The following is a 20634-nucleotide window of genomic DNA, read 5'->3' on the forward strand; positions in this document are numbered from 1 at the left end:
TTCCCTCCCTGTGTCCCGCCCTCGCGGAAACCGGAAGTTACATCAGACGAGGGCGGGATACAGGGAGGGAAGGCTCGAAGGGAGGCGATCTGTGACTGCCGCTTCGAATGCAGGGGGCCCGGAGCCGAGGAGGCAGGCAGGTCAGACCGGGGACGGCAGGAGGAGCGATGGGGGAACGGCAGTGGGGGGGGGGGGGGGGGGGGGGCAGAGGTGGGGCGGCCTTGCCCCGGGCCCGGCCTAGTCTCTCGGTGGTCCTGGTTCCAAAACCCAGTCCTTGAGGGCCACATTCCTTTCAGGCTTTCCACAATGAATATTCATGAGATCTATTTGCATTCACTGCCTCCATGATATGCAGCCAGATCTCATGCATATTTGTTGTAGAAATCCTGAAAGCCTGGAAGGAATATGGCACTCAAGAGCTCGGGAACTCCTGTCAGAGTGTGAACCCACCATGTCTTTCCTTCAAGAGCATGAGAGAGGGCAAACGCATTTCAGTTCGGCTTCCCTCGTAGGATAAGTATCTATGCTTTCATCTAGTCATGGGCATTAATGCATCAGGGCAAATTTCAGGTATTTGAAATCAGCTGTAGGACTTAATACATAAACCCCCCATGTCTGCAGTTTTCCTTTGCAAGGATCAGTTCATTGTGGAGGAAGAGAATACGATGAAGTGTCTCCTGAAACCAGGTAATGTGCAGCTGCAGAACCACCTGCCAAAGTGATGTGCCTGCTTTTAGGGGTAATCTTTAGTTATGGTTTTGTGAAGAGAGATGAAAGGCCTTCCGCAGCGATTGGCCAGGCCAATCAAAGTGATGTCATGCCTTGGAGATCTGATAGGCTTAGATAATTCATTAGAGAGTTAATGTAATATGAGAGGCCACATAGAATGTCTCAGGTGTGCCAGACAGAGGTGTCCGGTAACTCTTCCTGCTGCAGGCAGGCAGCTTTGTCCTGGGTATTAGCCAAAGCAGACACAGGTAAGACATTTCTTTTTTACCTTTCATATTGTGTGGGAGGGGAAATAAAAAATAAATTAAAAATGCAGTTAATGCGCTTTAGCTTGGAAAAGATACAGCTGGGGGGGGGGGGGGGGATATGATTGAGGTCTATAAAATCCTGAGTGATGTAGAACCAGGTAGAAGTGAATCAATTTTTGACTCTTTCAAAAAGTACAAAGACCAGGGGACACTCAATGAAATTACTTTTAAAACAAATAGGAAGGAATATTTTTTCATTCAAAGAATGGTTAAGCTCTGGAACTTGCTGCCGGAGGATGTGATAACAGTGGTTAGCATATCTGGGTTTAAAAAAAGGTTTGGACAGGTTCCTGGAGGAAAAGTCCATAGTCTGTTATTCAGCTGGACATGGGGATCCACTGCTTGCCCTGGGATTGGTAGCGTGGAATGTTGCTACTATTTGGGTTTCTGCCAGGTACTTGTGACCTGGATTGGCACTGTTGGAATCAGGATACTGGGCTAGATGGACCATTGGTTTGACCCAGTATGGCTATTCTTATATTCTTAAGCCAAACCGATGATCTTAGTTAGATCAGGGCAATAAAATAAGGCACATAGAGATCAGAGTTCAAAAGAATTATGTGGGTGAAGTCAACTTTTATTCATATATATTTTTTCCATTTTAAAATACCTAGCAGGACTAGAGACATGGCAAATGCTAAAATTAATAATCCAGATAGTGCCACCGTGAGCACTGAATATGAGTGTAATAATATAGTATTTTTTGTTGTAGATTCTTGTACTTGTAATTGGTAATTTTATAAAACTCGTAAACTACCCAATGACATACATCACATTTTTTTGACGTCCCATCACCATCCCTTTGACCGGAGATTGAGAATGTAGATAGCTGAATGCTAATCCTTCTTTTACACCAGGAATTATAAATGGGTTTGGAAATTCACTTCCTAAATGTTCAGTGTACTTCTGTTTCTGTAACAAATATATTTAGAGTCATTCTCAGTCTAACTTAGTCAGTCTTGGGTTAAAGATGTTCAGCAGTTTATAAACAGTTTAACGATAGTTTCTGAAATAACAGTTTACCTGCTGATTTTTATTCCTTGTGTGTCATTCAGGATATGGATAGAGTTTATCTCCTTGTTGAGTATAATGTTGCAAAAGAGTATAATAAGTAGACATGATAAATTAAGTAAATGAATGTATTAATGTAGTGAACTAGAGTCTTCGACATTTCATGTTGCTTGCTTGCCATCTCCTTTTCTTCATCTCTTAAGTTTTCTTCTTTTTGGTATAATTATAATTATATTTTTATATTTATTAAACTTTGGAACCTCTTTTTAATATGATTGGTCACCATTTTTTAAAATCTTCCTCCCTAAGCGTACTCTTCCATGGTTTGTACTGTAGTCCTACTTTATATGCACCAGAGGGATGCCTACTTAGATTCATTCCCTTACCCTTAATTTGTCTTATCTAGATTGTAAGTTCTTAGAGCAGGGACTGTCTTTTGTGTATGGTGTACAGCGCTGCGTATGCCTTGTAGCGCTATAGAAATGATAAATAGTAGTACTAGAAGCCTGCCCTTGCAGATCAGCAACGCGGCCGCACAGGCTTCTGTTTCTGTGAGTCTGACGTCCTGCACGTACGTGCAGGACGTCAGACTCACAGAAACAGATGCCTGCGCGGCCACGTTGCTGATCTGCAAGGGCAGGCTTCTACATGGAATGTTGCTAGTGGAATAGCAACATTAACATTCCATGTAGAATCTCAAATAGTAGCAACATTCCATGTAGAATCTCAAATAGGCAATAGTCGCCTGGAATAGACTTCCCGAGCCTGTACGTCTAGCCCCGTCTTTGGCCGTTTTCAAGTCTAAACTTAAAGCGCACCTCTTCACCTCTGCTTTTGACTCCTAACCACTGCTCACCCGTCCTGTCCTTTTTCCTCACCTCTTTATTCCCTTACCCTTAATTGTTCTGTCTGTCTGTTTACCTGTCTTATCTAGATTGTAAGCTCTTTGAGCAGGGACTGTCTTTTGTGTATGGTGTACAGCGCTGCGTATGCCTTGTAGCGCTATAGAAATGATAAGTAGTAGTAGTAGTAATTTATAAAATAGGAGGGGAGACTATGTCATGGATTCCCAGCTAGCTCCATTTCTTAGAAATAAGCTTATTCGGTCCTGGTAGGTTCTTAGGGAAATCGAGAATATGAGTTCCTGCATACAGTGGGGTGAAAGCAGAAGTGATTCAACATTTTTCTGGAAAAAAAAAAAAAGAGCCTGCTGAGAACGCTATATGGAACTGTAAAGAGCTCCAGGAGAGTGAAACATAAATTAGAATTCAAAAGGGACATACTCTTGATGTATGCTGCTTGTATCTGCTAAAGGAATTTTCTAGAACATGTGTGACTGGTGCTGTTATTTTGAGTTATACTTATGTAGATTGACATAGGTGGCATAGTTCACTTAGTACAAGGAGAGAAATGCCAAATTGGAGCCTCGAGATAATAGTGACATGGAGGAGTAGCCTAGTGACTAGAACGCTGGACTTGACAACCAGGGCTGCCCAGTTCAAATCCCACCGCTGCTCCTTGTGATCTTGGGCAAGTCACTTAACCTTCCACTGCCTCAGCTGCAAACTTAAATTATGAGCTCTCCAGGGCCAGGGAAATACCTAGCGTACCTGAATGTAACTCACCTTGAGCTTCTACTGAAAAAGATGCGAGTAAAATCTAAATAGAAAAGTATAAAACATCTTTAATAATGTGCAGTATAAACTGGGGTAAGTGAAAATGCTTGGGGAAGCAAAGCTTGTTCATTTAAATAAAGAATTTCTAGCTAATGAAAAGTTAAAATTTGCTGATATATATTACTCTTGCATGTAGATTTGTACTGTAGCTACCCATGTGGTTCAGACACGCAATATTTTCCTGGAAAGTACAATTATATTTTTAAGTAAGCCACTGACATGCTTGTTTATCTGTGAGGCGGACATGTTTACTGCCCTTTAGTAAAAGGGTGCCTAAATGTCAGGACATGCCTTTCATTTGTCTTTTATGTGAGGGCGAGATGTTAGGGTTCTGTCCAGCTGTTTGACGTAGCGCTGGAGCTGGAGATTTGGCTAGGGGTGGATAACAGGCAGAACCGGGCAGAACGTAAACGAGAAGGGGTAAAGTAAATAAAAAAAAAAAAGCAGGTGTTTGCATGTGAATCACAATAGGTAGCCTTCGAGAACATTGTAGGCGGAATGAAGATGACACATCTTTTCATTTTGAGTGTAAAGTTTAGCCCGGATTTGGAACATCTGTGATAAATGTTTCCTTTAATTTAGGGTTTATTTCTGTTAAAAAAACAAAACAAAACACTGATTTGGCTGCAATAATCTCCAAGAATATAAAAATATAAGATTGGCCATACTGGGTCAGACCAATGGTCCATCTAGCCTAGTATCCTGCTTTCAGCAGTGGCCAATCCAGGACACAAATAGCAGCTACATGAAATGGTTAGAAGGAATTTGGATTTAGCTCATGCCTTTTTTCCTGTTTTAGTTCAAAGTGAGGTATATTTAGGGCTTACAATCTAACTGAACGATATTCAAAGTAAGTTAATGGCCAGGAGAGGCTCCTGGCAGCAGAAATCATTGAATATGGCCACAGACTGCCCCTGCTCTGACCAGTTAATGCCAGGACAGTCAGAGGGTGGAGCTTGGAAGGAGCCTGGGAGGAACTGAGACTTAACCAGTTAGCAACCATATTCTGAACGCTAAACAGTTAAGGAAGCCACTAACATTAGGCTAGCATAAAGACTCTCCCAACCTTATCTGCTAAGGCAACCGGGCACTGGTCTGAATATGGGCTAGTGCCCGTTTTACCTCCAGGTAGTGGGCAGAGCAGTTCATCCCTCCACTCCCTGGGACTGCACTCCCCCTATCTGCTCTCCCTTTTCAACCCCCTACAGTTATCTGGATAACTATACAGAACCTTTAGCCAGATCAATTCTGCTAGTTATGCAAATAACTGGACACCTTTATCTGGATATTCGGTAGTACTCTTATCCAGATAATATTCTGCTGATAACTGGATACATTTATCTGACTATATTAATCTTAATGCAGGAGTAGACAATCCTGATCCTTGAGATCCCCAGGCAGGTCAGGTTTTCAGGATATCCACAACAGATATGCAGTGGAGTGGAGTGGAGGAGTGGCCTAGTGGTTAGTGCAGCAGACTTTGATCCTGGGGAACTGAGTTCGATTCCCACTGCAGCTCCTTGTGACTCTGGGCAAGTCACTTAACCCTCCATTGCCCCTGGTACAAAATAAGTACCTGAATATATGTAAACCGCTTTGAATGTAGTATCCCCATTTGGATCCCCCTCTGGTCCACACCTTGCCCTGAGGGTCAGCTGCTGTGCTGGCTACTGTCTGCGTGTTTCTCTCCTGTGTGTGTCAAGCCTCACTTTGGGTTCTGTGTATTTCCTGCCTCTGTCCTGTTTATAAGGAAGTGTAGCACTTCCACCTCGTTCATAGTCTGTGTGCCTATGGGCACTTCTGCCTCTGCTTTTCTCAGTCTGTTTGTGTGCTGGGTTCAACCTTCAGCCTTAGTTCTGTTGTTTGTCTGTGAAGGTCAGATTTGTGTCCTGCCTAGTTAGCCTTGCTTGTTCTAGTTCTCCTCTACCTTAGCTCCAGCCTTAGTCTGTTGTCTGTCTCTGTAGGTCAGTTTTGTGTCCTGCCTAGCCTGCCTTGTAGTAGCAGAAACCTGAGAAAGGCGGTATATCAAGTCTCATTTCCCTTTCCCCCTTTCCCTTATGACATCACAATATCAGAAGTGAGCCAAGTATCGGGCAATCAAGCCATTGTGACTTCACTGATGAGGTTGGTTCTTATTGGTGGAATGAGTGGAGGAGTAGCCTAGTGGTTAGTGCAGTGGACTTTGATCCTGGGGAACTGAGTTCAATTCCCACTGCAGCTCCTTCTGACTCTGGGCAAGTCACTTAACCCTCCATTGCCCCTGGTACAAAATAAGTACCTGAATATATGTAAACCGCTTTGAATGTAGCTGCAAAAACCTCAGAAAGGCGGTATATCAAATTCCATTTCCCATATGAGAGATTTGCATGCACTGCCTCCTTGGCATGCAAATCTGTCTCCAGCACATTCATTGTGGATCTCTTGAAAACCTGACCTGCACTGGAGCTCTCAAGGATCAGAATTGCCTATCCCTGTCTTAATTTTTTATTTTTGAATGCGGACGTTATACTTCACGTTTACAAATGCATACGTGTTGTCGTACTCCTTCTTTCTCACCCACTCGTAGAAGCAGGTGAAAAATGCTTTTAGCACATGCATTGCAGCTGATAATTTTCAAAGGGGAACTCTGGATGGTTTTCCTTTGAACAGTGCTACAATATGAGAGCGGGGCGGGCTAAAGGCCATGAGCAAGTGAGGCACTGACTCAGGGTGCCAAAAAGCCTGCCTCGCGCTTCACAGCGGAGAGAGAATGCTGCTGTCATAAGTACATAAGTATTAACACACTGGGACAGACCAAGGGTCCATCAAGGCCAGCATCCTGTTTCCAACAGTGGCCAAGCTAGGTGACAAATACCTGGCAAGATCCTCTCAGGTCTGTGGTTTCCTCCCCGTGCTCCACCAGCACAATTACCATTTAGACAGGAGAATAAGTACTTCCTGTTGTTACTTCAACCTGCAGATACAAACAGGAGACAGTTTGCTCTGCTGCGGAAGCAGAACTGACAACCGAACAGCAGCAGCGATCAAAGGAAGGCCAAACACAGCAAGAGTTTATCCAAATGTCAACTTTAATGGAAACAGGACCAAGACGTGGTGTTTACAGTCTTTTGGAATTGGACCAGAGCTTTTTCTGTGCAGTTGCCGTTGGCTGCGTTCTTTTACTTTTAACACTTAACATTACCACGCAACCTGAGAACGATCTACGAACTAACCGACTTCCGCAAACTATTGAAAACTCATCTCTTTGAGAAAATTTATTGCAAGGATTAAAACACATGAAGTCCATACACACTAATAGAAATGCATCAATACACTCTCTTCTGAATTCTCTCCCCCCATATTTTCACCACACTTAAAACTCTACCCACAGATAAAATTGTATACCCTAATGTACTCTTGCTATTGTTTATCGCCCTATCATTTCCCCATTGTTACATTCCATTGTTCTATTCCCCAAATGATGTTTTGACTTTGACTTTGTCTTCCCCATAACTCTTCACAATGTAACCCATAATCGTACTGTAACAAATTGTATTTCCATCATTCACAATGTATTGTAAGCCACACTGAGCCCGCAAATAGGTGGGAAAATGTGGGATACAAATGCAATAAATAAATAAAATAAAAAATCTCTTTTTTTTCTTTTAAACACAGGTATTACACTACATGCATTGACTCTGTGAATGTATTGTGGAAACCTGTGTGACCCCCGACGAAGGTTTTTTCCCCAAACTTGGCGAGGTTGGGTCCTGTTTCCGTTAAAGTTGACATTTGGATAAACTCTTGCTGTGTTTGGCCTTCCTTGGATCTCTGCTGCTGTTCGCTTGTCTGTCCGACATTTCAACCTGCAGCACTGCTGGTGCTAATGCAGAGAGGAGAGCACAGTGACAAGAGTTAAGTAACACTCTCGCTGCTGTTTGAAGGCTGAGGGCGCCTAAGTACTAATCCGTGAAAATGTTTCTGCCAAATTTATCTAGGAGATACAAATGGGCACATAGAGTCTGTAAATGGCGTTGGAAAAGATCAGCGCTAATTTTTTTGGGGGGTGGGGCAGGCCCCCATGGCCCCCCATAGCTACGCTGCTGGTGGGCAGCAGTTAACGAGCCAAATCTTCTGCAAATTTTATAGATCAGCAGATTTCCTGGGACTTTGCCACAAAATATGCAACTGACTTTTCATTGCATTGTTAAGGGATGTTTATGTGTTTTTATTTATATGTTATCTGTTTTTACTCTATGAACCGCTTCAGATGTACAGAATTTCCAGAGAAGCAGCACTTCTGTTAAGGGCCCCTTTCACTAAGCTGCATTAAGTGAGGAATGCGGTTCAGCCCCCCTGCGGTCACTGTCAAATGTGCACACGCTAAATTTTTTTTCGGGGGGGGGGGTGGAGAGTGGGTATTCCTGTGCTAACCAGTTAGCGCAGCGACATTACCACACACGAACTGGTTAGCGCACGGATAGCGCATGAGCCCTTACCGCCTACAAAATGGGAGGCGGTTATTTGACAAAATGGCCAAGCACTAATGGCAACATTAATTTAAAGGCCATCAATACAAAAAATAAGAAAAAAAACCAATTTTACGGCTGTGGTAAAAGGACTGATAAGGACTAAGGTCACTTTTTTCCACAGTAAAAGGACCCTCAAATAAATTTTTAAAAAAATCTCTGTAAAATCCTTGATTTTTTTTGCGAGGGGTTGAGGTTGGTTGTTCCGACTCAACTTGAAGGAAACTGAAATCTGCCATTTGAATTTAACTTGCATCGGTTTCCACATCCCCTTGTGTAGAAGATCTCTTTAGGTCAATTTTTATTTATTTATTTATTGCATTTGTACCCCACATTTTCCCACCTTTTTGCAGGCTCAATGTGGCTTACAGAGTATAGTTATGATAACGTCGTTACATGATTTAAAAACAGTCGATCATAAGAAGGTGAAAGAGGATTTAGATGGAAGGTGTTAGGTAAGGTCGTGTGAGAGGTGTTTTTTGGTGTACTTGGGTGGTTTAAGGAATGATTTGTTTCATTGAGGGTGACTTTTGTAGGCTTTGTTGAAGAGATGTGTTTTCAAAGCTTTGCGAAAGCTGGTTAGATTAATCATGGTTTTCAGGGCCATGGGTATTGCGTTCCAAGACTGTGTGCTTTTGTACGCAAAGGTAGTAGCATAAGCCTGTTTGTATTTTATTCCTTTACAGGTGGGGAAGTTCAGATTGAGGAATTTTGCGGGCCGATCTTTTGGCATTTCTGGGCGGTAAGTCCACTAGGTATAACATATATAGTGGGGCATCTGCGTGAATGATTTTGTGTACAGTCGTGCAGATCTTGAACTCAATTCGTTCCTTGAGCGGGAGCCAGTGCAGTTTCTCTCTTAGGGGTTTCGCACTTTCGTATTTTGGTTTTCCAAAAATGAGTCTGGCTGCGGTGTTCTGGGCTGTTTGGAGTTTTTTGATGGTCTGTTCTTTACAGCCTGCGTATAGGGCGTTACAGTAGTCCAAGTGGCTTATTACTAATGACTGAACTAGGGTGCGTAAGATGTTTCTTGGGAAAAAAAGGTTTTATTCTTTTGAGTTTCCACATCGATTGGAACATTTTTTTCGTTGTATTCTTCACGTGGGCGTTGAGAGTGAGGTTTCGATCAATGGTGACTCCAAGAATTTTCAGATTTTCTGAGATAGGAAGTGTACAGTATGGTGTGGTTATTGTGGGGTAGTTGTTTGTTTTGTATTGGGAAGTGAGAACTAGACATTGAGTTATTTCTGCGTTGAGTTTTAGCTTGAATGAGTCCGCCCAAGAGTGCATGATCTGGAAGCTCTGGTTGATCTCATTGGTTATTTCGTTTAAGTCACGTTTGAACGGGATATAGATTGTGACGTCATCGGCATATATGTAGGGGTTAAGGTTTTGATTGACTAGGAGTTTGGCTAATGGTATCATCATTAGGTTGAAGATAGTTGGTGAGAGGGGGGATCCTTGAGGAACTCCGCATTCCGGTATCCAAGGTGGCGATCTGTCAGTATTCGTTGTTACTTGGTAGGATCTGGTGGTGAGGAATCCTTCAAACCACTTGAGAACTGGGCCTCCGATTCCGAAGTATTCTAGTAGGTGTAGCAATATTCCATGATCCACCATGTCAAAGGCACTAGACATGTCAAATTGTAGTATGAGTATGTTCTTGCCGGTTGCGACCGTTTTTTTGAATGAGTTCATTGCCGACACTAGAACAGTTTCAGTGCTATGATTTGATCGAAATCCTGATTGAGACTCATGTAGAATTGAGTGTTTGGTCAGGTATTCCGTGAGTTGTTTTGTCATTATCCTTCCATCAATTTTGTTATGAGTGGAATAGAAGCGACTGGTCGGTAGTTGGTTAGGTCCATTGTGCTTTTCTTGGTATCTTTTGTGTAGGCAGAGAGAATTTTATCTTTGAGCAAATAAAAAAAAAAAGCAAACTTTAAACCCTGGAACAAAAGAAAGGAAGGAAGAGAGATATGCAGGCAAATAACTGCGTTATTAGAACAAGGTGCTATTATCTCTACTGTGACTTACTTTTCTATAGTGCTACCAAACATGCACAACCTGGTTCACATATACACAAGAGTGAGTCCCTTCCCTGTAGAGCTTACAATCTAAGGAAACAAGTAGGCAGATGACTCGCAAGATCTAACACGGAGTAAAAAAAAGAAAGAAGCAAATTGCCAAAAAACTTTCATAAAAAGTTGAATTTATTCACCGCAAAATCTTAAGTGTATGAGCCCGACACGGCTGCGTTTCGCCCTCCTAAAGGGCTGCTTCAGGGGCTTGATATACCAGTACTGTGGGGCAGTCTAAACAATTCCACCCACTAGACTTAAAACAGCTTCTCTCTTAAGAAACAGCGGCATCACTGGGTTGGTATATCAAGCTCCTGATGCAGCCCTTTAGGAGGGTGAAATGCGACTGTGTCGAGCTCATATATTTAAGATGTTGTGGTGAATAAATTCAACTTTTTATGAAAGCTTTTTGGCAATTTGCTTCTTTTTTTTTTTTATTATTCCAAGCCTACAATCTATTCAAGACAGAAAAACAGGACAAGAAGACAATTACGGAGATTTAATTGAAGTGCTTATTAGGAGGTTCTTAGGCAGTGGTGCCTGCACCCCCCCAAAGGGTGCAGGAAGAGGTCAAATGGGTGTGGAGAAGGGTCTTGAAATCTGAGGCACTTTGTTGAAACTTTCTAGGCAGAGTGAAGGCAGTTATTAGAACATTTATTGGTAGTAAACCCGGTGGTGGCGTACCAAAGGGCAGGGGGCGGTCTACCCCCGGGTGCACGCTGCAAGGGGGTGCAGGAAGCAGCCGTGTGGCTGTCGGTTCCACTGGTTTCCTGCTCCCTCTGATGTTACTTCCTGTTCTGGGGTAGGAAACTGGCGGAACCGACGGCCGCACGACTGCTCCCTGCACCCCCTGGTCCTGGAGGTAAGAGTGATGCGCTGGGGGGTGGATGTGATGATAAACCGGGGTGTGGGGGTGATGCACCAGGGAGGTGTGCAGCGGCGATCCGCCCCAGGTGGCAGCCGACCTAGGAGTGCCACTGGTATAACTGTGTAGTACTGTAATTTCAGTGACATGTTAGCACTGTTAGCTGCTAAGAAAGACATATGAAGCTGTCAGTAGTCAGTACTGGGCATGTGGATTAGGAAGGGGATGTGAGGGTTTCACTGATTAGTTAAAGGAGTGTGGGAACCAAAGAAGCTTAAGAACTCCTGCAGTCTCACTCTGTCACACACACACACACACCACACCACACACACACACCACACACACCCACCCTTTGTGTTTATACCTTACTGTACAGCACCTCAGGTAAATTCCTTCCAAAAGCAATAAACCAAGACTTTGGGGGAGTGCAAAAACCAGACTTGGGGATCAAAATGAGAAACTCAGTCACAGAGGATATTGGTACTCAAATGGTAACCATGGGAACGCTCCTATACAAGATCAGCGAGGTTAGCCTGGGTGCTGAAATCCTTCTCAAACTATCTAGAAGGCTGACCGCGGCTGCCCTATTGCACTATTTTTGAACTCAAGATCACACCCTTCTGTCCCTTTTCGTTTCAACGTGTCTCTTTATTCTATTTCACTGTTTACCATACTCTTCCCTTCTCTCTCTCCTCTCTCTCCCAGATTCACTCTCTCTGACTCTCACATACACTCTCTCAAACATACACACTCCAAGGAAAACCTTGCTAGCGCCCGTTTCATTTGTGTCAGAAACGGACCTTTTTTACTAGTGTGTGTATATATATATATATATATATATATATATATATATATATATATATATATATATATATATATATGTGTGTGTGTGTGTGTGTAAAATAAAAAATTATCATTTGGATGCTGGTATAAGCTGGCACTAAGATAATCTGCTTGCTGCCAAGCTGGGACATTTGAGGTCTTTTTCCTATGTTAGTGATTATATATATAGTAATTTGAATATTATATTGAACACGGATTAGACAAGAGATAAACAAACACAGTGGCGTTTTCAGCCTGAAGGCACCCCAGCCAGTCAGGTTTTCAGGATATCCGCAATGAATTTGCATGCAGTAAGAGCAGTGCGCGCAATTATCTCTCATGAATATTCAGGGACCGGCTGGGGTACCTCCAGGATCAGGTTTGGGAACCGCTAGAACATATAGACAGAAAATCTAACCCTCAGATTGTAAGTTGTTTGGGGACAGGGATACCTTTACAATAACTCGCCTTGAGCTACCAATGAAGATTTTTTTTTTTTTTAAATTTTTGTTACATTTGTACCCCGCGCTTTCCCACTCATGGCAGGCTCAATGCGGCTTACATGGGGCAATGGAGGGTTAAGTGACTTGCCCAGAGTCACAAGGAGCTGCCTGTGCCTGAAGTGGGAATCGAACTCAGTTCCTCAGGACCAAAGTCCACCACCCTAACCACTAGGCCACTCCTCCACTGTTGCTACTATGTAAGATTCTACATGGAATGTTGCTATTCCACTAGCAACATTCCATTTAGAAGTTGGCCCTTGCAGATCACCAATGTGGCCGCGCAGGCTTCTGCTTCTGTGAGTCTGACGTGCAGGACGTCAGACTCACAGAAACAGAAGCCTGCACAGCCTTCTACATGGAATGTTGCCAGTGGAATAGCAACATTCCATGTAGAATCTCCAATAGTAGCAACATTCCATGTAGAATGTCCAATAGTATCTATTTTATTTTTGTTACATTTGTACCCTGCGCTTTCCCACTCATGGCAGGCTCAATGCGGCTTACATGGGGCAATGGAGGGTTAAGTGACTTGCCCAGAGTCACAAGGAGCTGCCTGTGCCTGAAGTGGGAATCGAACTCAGTTCCTCAGTTCCCCAGGAACGTCAGGACGTCAGACTCACAGAAACAGAAGCCTGTGTAGCCTTCTACATGTGTTGCTAGTGGAATAGCAACATTCCATGTAGAACCTCCAATAGTAGCAACATTCCATGTAGAATTTCCAATAGTATCTATTTTATTTTTGTTACATTTGTACCCTGCGCTTTCCCACTCATGGCAGGCTCAATGCGGCTTACATGGGGCAATGGAGGGTTAAGTGACTTGTCCAGTTCCCCAGGACCAAAGTCCACTACCCTAACCACTAGGCCAGAATACAAAATTCTGTAGCTAAATATAACTGCCTAGTGACGCAGGGGCCCTTTTTCTAAAGGGTTAGTACGCAGCAATGAGCTCACCGCATGCCAATCTGTAACTACCGCCAGCCCAACACGAGCGTGCCAGCGGTAGTTCTGCCCCCAGCTTGTGTCATTTCCAGTGCTAGTGGTAATTAAGGAAAAATATTACCACAGGGGGTTAGCCGGCAGTATCCGGGTAATGCCACGAGATGCCTGGTCACTGCTGGGTTACTGTTGCTATCCGTATGATTGTTTGTGGTAAGTCTTTTTAGATTTCATCTTGACTATTAGTTTCTAGAGGGATGTCTGTTAATCCTTCCCCTCTGGATATGTACTAATGCCAGATTTAGTCTTGAATTTTACAGTTGTTCACTCACTGATCTGTTTGTCTCTGGTTTATTCCACGAAATAGACTTGGGGGTCATTTTTCTAAGCCGCATAAGTGTTCATGCGTGCCCAATGCACGCCAAAATGGAGTTACCATCCGGCTACCACGTGGCTCTTGCGGTAATTTCATTTTTGCCGTGCGTCCGAAAAATAATTTTTATTTTTGGACGCTCACCAAGTGGCATTTGACACACGCAGGTCATTACTGCCTGGTTACCGCGTGAGGCTTTACTGCTAGGTCAATGGCTGGTGGTAAGGTCTCAGACCCAAAATGGACGCCTGGCAATTTTCATTTTGCCACACATCCGTTTTCGGAAAAACTTTTAAAAAGACGCTGAAAAATGATTCTAGGTGCGCCCAAAACATGCGTCTACACTACCGCAGGCCATTTTTCAGCACGCCTTTGTAAAAGGGCCCCCACGGTGATTTCGAATTACATTTGACAATTCACTTGCGACACCAATGCACAGAAGGGGGTCTTTTAAGAAGCGGCGATAAGCCCAGTGCGGGTTTACCGCTTGCTAATAGAAACATGACGGCAGATAAAGGCCAAATGACCCATCCAGTCTGCCCATCCTCTGTAACCCCCAATTCTACCTGTTCCTAAGCGATCCCACATGCTTATCCCATGCCTTTTTAAATTCTGGAACAGACCTAGACTCCACCATCTCCACCGGGAGGCCATTCCACGCCTCCACCACCCTTTCTGTGAAATAATACTTCCTTAGGTTACTCCTAAGCCTATTCCCTCTCAACTTTGTCTTATGCCCCCTCATTCCAGAGCTCTCCTTCATTTGGAAAAGGCTCTCTTCCTGTACATAAATGCCCTTGAGATATTTAAACGTTTCTATCATGTCTCCTCTCTCCCTCCTCTCTTTCAGCGTATACATGTTGAGGTTCATAAGCCTGTCCCTATAATTTTTGCATTCAAGACCGTTTACTAATTTCGTAGCCGCCCTATGGACCAACTCCATCCTGTTTATATCTTCCATTGGGCTACCACAGTCTGGCAGCAGTTCCCACCCCCCAGCGCTTGCCACTTCCGGCGCTACGAAAATATTTTCATTTTTGTAATACCAGTGTTTACCAGGCAGTAATACCACTGGGTTAGCACAGGAGCCCTTACTGCCCCCTCAATGAATGGTGGTAAGTGCTCCCCCCTCCCCAAAATGGTTGCATGGCAAGTGTTTCACTTGTCGCACGTCCATATCTTTTTTTTTTTTTTTTTTTTTTAAAGGCAGTCTTTTACCCGCTGTGGTCAAAGGACCCCAGAGTAAGTAATTGTTCACATTGTAGATGCTGGTATTTGGTTAGGATAACGATGATTTTGTGCATGTTTTTATGATTTAGAATTTGATCTGTAAGTTATTTAATTTTGTTTTATGTGTATATTGTGAATTATTTTTGTATGATTTTAATGTGATTGTTTTATTTGACAGTCTTTGCCTCTGCTGCAGCCTATTGGGTGAAACGTGTCCATATCAGGCATAAGCATTTGCTTGCTGAAATTACAGCCCCTTGTTTCTACCTTCTACACTCGTGGTCTGCTGTTTGTTTTGCTACATTAATAAAGGGCCTACGTCTTGAACTTGTTACGTGGATTGTAGTTGGGAAGTCACATATCGGGCTTTCAGTGCAGCCTGATAGTTGAACCACTAATCCTTGAAACCTGGATAACCCAGCTCAGATCTTGCCATCATTACTTGTTTCACGAAATAGTTACTAAACTCCCCCATCCATAAAAGGCATCGTTGCACATGCCCAATCTTCATTGTATCTAGGAGGGGATCATTTTTATTGTGTTTGGTACCCTAATTAGCTCAAAATGGCACATACCTCCATCCATGCCCCTCACTCCTTGCTCGAGTTCATACTGCAAGCCCTTTGATACAGATACCTGTGATTTATCTGCTGTAGCATTATACAGACTTTTCCTGCGCTCATGCAATCCTGATTTTTATTTGTATAAATTTACCTGGCTCTGCCTTCAATAAATATTGATTTCCTCTGGTATATCGATTTAACCATATTCAAAGTGGCACACTTTTCACTCCTAATATATCAGTGTGTGTCAGGCAGAGTCTTCCCTCATTGAATGTTTACAGAGCTGGTTATTTGTTTAGCTAGGTTAGGAACAATGGATGGTTACTAACATATGACAGATCATCCTTTGGTCTTACTACTGACATTTACCAATCAAATTAGGTTGTGCCGGTGCATCCTAAAATGCCTGGAGCACATGGAAGATCACAACTGTTGTGTCCCATCCTTCTCTTTGTAATGCATGATTACTAATTCATGTGAAAATGTTTTGGCTAGGGATGCAGTGTCTTTTGAAAATGATGTGGAAACCAGAACAAAAATTTGTTTTGTGTCATGTTCCAATTTGGAACGTCAAAAGAAGCAAAATAAACTAGTTTCAGTGGAGCCCTTTGGAACAACAACAGCAAAAATCTAAAGAAATTTTTTCTGATGCATACCCCAATATTTAGTGAGGATTTAGGACTGTTGACACTGGTTCACACCCCAAAAAGAAATTCGATTGGTTCTTTGAGCCACATCTAGGATACCATACTGTTCATTTCCTATTGCACCATTACTATTTCCAATATCCTCCAATTTTTTTTTAATCATTGCTTTAAAAGATACAGGAAGATCAAATCATATTTTATTTTTATTACATTTGTACCCTGCACTTTCCCACTCATGGCAGGCTCAATGCAGCTTACATGGGGCAATGGAGGGTTAAGTGACTTGCCCAGAGTCACAAGGAGCTGCCTGTGCCTGAAGTGGGAATCGAACTCAGTTCCTCAGGACCAAAGTCCACCACCCTAACCACTAGGCCACTCCTCCACACCAGTTGGTTTCTTGACCTGTGTATTTTGTGTAAGTATACTGATGCATGCTACCACCTTCTCTTACATGAGCACGAAGTTATGGAACGGACTACCTAGAGACCTGAAAACAATCAACGAAACAACTATCTTTCGCAAATCCCTCAAGACGTATTTCTTCAACAAAGCCTACAATGAAAACCCAGAACCTCACTAATCCACTTCTGAAAACCCACCTTCTAATACACCTAATAAATTCCTTCCTTCTTCTCTCTACTTTCTTCCCTTAATTAATCTCTGCACAATAATAACTGTACCTGACATCCAGGATTAACTGTGTTAACAAAACTATGTAAGCCATATTTAGCCTGCAAATAGCTGGGATAATGTGGGATACAAATGCAATAAATAAAATAAATAAGTCAAGCCAATTCTCCCATATGTATGAAATGTGGGTAAGGCTTTTTAAACATTAGGCCCCTTTTACCAAGCTGCGGCAAAAGGGGGCCTGCACTGGCATCGGCACGTATTTTTGATGTGTGCCAAGCAGGGGCGTAGCTACGTGGGCATGGGCCCCCACAGATTACGCCCTAGCCCCCTCTACATTTGATCCCCCTGCCGCCGCTGCCTGCCCCGCCGCCGCATCAGGTACTTTGCTGGCGGGGGTCCCCAATCCCCGCCAGCTGAAGAGTCTTCTTCAGCGCCGGTCGACTCCGGCACCTTCATTGTGTGATCATCTGTTTCTGACACCTTACGTCCTGCACCGTGCATGTAGCCCCGTGCAGGACGTAAGACGTCAGAAATAGATGATCACACAACGAAGGCGCCAGAGTCGACTGGCATTGAAGAAGACTCTTCAGCTGGCGGGGATTGGGGACCCCCGCCAGCAAACAAAGTACCTGATGCGGCAGTGGGGCAGGGGGCGGGCGGCGGGGGTCCAAAGTGGCATGGGGAGGCAGCTAAACAGTGCCCCCACACCTCGGGATCGGGCTCACCCTCCCACCGAGGTCTGGCTATTCCCCTGGTGCCAAAGTCCCTTTTACCACAGCCAGTTCCCCAGGATCAAAGTCTGCTGCACTAACCACTAGGCTACTCCTCCACTTGCAGCATTCCATATAGAAGCCTGCCCTTGCAGATCAGCAATGCGTCCTGCAGGACATCAGACTAACAGAAACAGAAGCCTGCGCGGCCGCATTGCTGAGCTGCAAGGGCAGGCTTCTACATGGAATGTTGCTAGTGGAATATCAACATTAACATTCCATGTAGAATCTCAAATAGTAGCAACAGAATCTCAATAGTAGCAACATTCCATGTAGAATCTCAAATAGGGAAAGGGAAATGGGACTTGATATACTGCCTTTCTGAGGTTTTTGCAACTACATTCAAAGCGGTTTACTTATTTGTACCTGTGGCAATGGACTTGCCCAGAATTACAAGGAGCTGCAGTGGGAATCGAACCCAGTTTCCCAGGATCAAGTCTACTGCACTAACCACTAGGCTACTCCTCCACTGTGCACCGTAAATTCAAATTGCCAATTAGCACCAATAATTGTTAGTGTCAAATTTAATTGAGTAACTAGTCAATTAGCACCAATAATTGTTTAGTGTCAAATTATTGGTGCTAATTGACTCGTTACTCAATTAAATTGCACGCCCAACTTTAAACATGCACTTTGAGCACCATTTATAGATTTGGGGGGTTAACTTGTAATGTCCACAAGCAAGCTACTGCATGACCGCATTATGGGGTTTTACAGTAGTTTGGCTATTTCTGTACCTTTTTCAGCTTCGAGCAGACTTAAGTCATAGGGGTCCAGGTTAATTGTGTAAATTAGCACATTATTGAGTTTAGAGTTCCCAGATTTATAAGAATTGTACCCATCTAATGCCAGCGCTGCTACTGAGAATTAGTAGGGAAAGCACACAGAGCATGGTTCATAAAGTTCTTCCAACCCCTCTCCATGTGTTTGTGTGTGTGTCTCTGTGTTTGTATCTCTGTTAAGTCTTTGGGTGTTTCTAGCCTGGAGGTGTTGGGTGGTTTCAATAGAATGGTAGACAAAGAAAGTGGGAGTAAGAACCAGGATCTCCAAAAACTGGACCACAATGATGATAAAAACGAAGCAAAAAGTTTATTGAACAAATAAATGACTCAAATGGAGTGGTACCAAACATTCTGTTAAATGTACTCACTCTGCTGCTCCCCAGTATCTCTCCACACTCGTCCTTCCCTACACCCCTTCCCGTGCACTCCGCTCCATGGATAAATCCTTCTTATCTGTTCCCTTCTCCACTACTGCCAACTCCAGACTTTGCGCCTTCTGTCTCGCTGCACCCTACGCCTGGAATAAACTTCCTGAGCCCCTACGTCTTGCCCCATCCTTGGCCACCTTTAAATCTAGACTGAAAGCCCACCTCTTTAACATTGCTTTTGACTCGTAACCACTTGTAACCACTCGCCTCCACCTACCCTCCTCTCTTCCTTCCCGTTCACATTAATTGATTTGATTTGCTTACTTTATTTATTTTTTGTCTATTAAATTGTAAGCTCTTTGAGCAGGGACTGTCTTTCTTCTATGTTTGTGCAGCGCTGCGTATGCTTTGTAGCGCTATAGAAATGCTAAATAGTAGTAGTAGTAATAAATGAAAGCAAGTATAATATATATCTAATTATTAGACATCGCTTGCAAAAGATTTCAAAGGATGGATTTTACAGTAGTTCCACTGACCCAAAGCAAAAGGTATTGTTACGCTTTTCTATCACTAGATGGCAGTACACATGGCAAACATCAAGCCACTAGGTGTCACCATACATAACAACCATTAAGAAGCTGTAATGGTGCAGTCAGTAAGGGCAGTATCCAAAACGTCAAATGACCAAACTGAAGTCCTTAAATCAAATTCCTTTATTCAAAGGGATACTATGCACAGTTCCTTAATGAGACTTGATACAGGCCATGTTTTGGCAACCTTGCCTGCATCAGAAGTCCAAAAGTAACAGATGTTAGGTTTTTGATTGCATTCTTGAGCTTTTCAATAGTCCTTTACTGGAGTCTGATTTTCATCTGTGCTTCTCCAGTTTCCTGTTCCGCAGTATCACATACCAGGTTGTCTGCTGCTGTTCTTCTAGTCTATCAATTTCAGTCAGTTCTTTGCACAGCTGCTCATTCTTGCGAGTTAAAATTTCCAGTTGATTACTTACAGCCTCCTTGCTGTCCTGAAGTTGCAAGGCATGATACTCTAAGTCAGTGATGGCGAACCTTTCAGAGACCGAGTGCCCAAACAGCAACCCAAAATCTAATTATTTATCGCAAAGTGCCAACAGGCCAATTTAACAATTTAACCCCTCCCTCTCCCCCCCTCCCCCTCCTCACTGGTCCCCCCCTCCACCTCCCTCTGAGTTCCAGGCCCCCTCCCTCCCTTCCTTCGAGTTCCAGGCCTCCCTCCCTCCACTCTCTCTCTCTCCTTTCCCTCCCCCTCCCTCCGAGTTCCAGGGTCCTCCCTCCCTCCCTCCCTCCCAGTTCCACAGGATCCCCCCTCCCTCTGAGTTCCACAGGGTCCCCTCTCCCAGTTCCAGGGTCTCCCCTCCCCTCTCCCTCCCTCCAAGTTCCAGGCCCCCTCCCTTCCTTCGAGTTCCAGGCCCCCTCCCTCGGAATTTTAAAAGTCATCTCTTGACTTGCCTCGTCGGGGACAGGTTACGGCGGCCGGCAGCAGCGGTAAAATGCATGCAGGCTCGGCCCTTCTCTCTCTCTGAGCTCTGGTCCCGCCCTTGCAGAAACAGGAAATGAGGGCGGGACCAGAGCTCAGAGAGAGAGAGAGAAGAGCCGAGCCTGCAGGCATTTTACTGCTGCTGCCGGCTGCCGTAACCCGTTCCCGATGAGGTAAGTCAAGAGATGACTTTTAAAATTCGGAGGGAGAGAGGGGGACTGGAACTCGAAGGAAGGGAGGGACGATGACCCTGGAACTCGGAGGGAGGGAGGGAACGAACTCTGGCTGAGGCGACGGCGTGCGTGCCAACAG

General features: G+C 43.9%; 1 protein-coding gene across 2 annotated transcripts in view; it reads left to right on the forward strand.

The window, feature by feature from the left end:
- The window catches only part of ESPN (espin), a 163526-nt gene that overhangs the window by 79951 nt on the left and 62941 nt on the right, over positions 1-20634 (forward strand). The gene's annotated exons all lie outside the window — the stretch shown is intronic.

Source organism: Microcaecilia unicolor, chromosome 13, assembly GCF_901765095.1.
Source record: "Microcaecilia unicolor chromosome 13, aMicUni1.1, whole genome shotgun sequence".
NCBI lineage: Eukaryota > Metazoa > Chordata > Amphibia > Gymnophiona > Siphonopidae > Microcaecilia > Microcaecilia unicolor.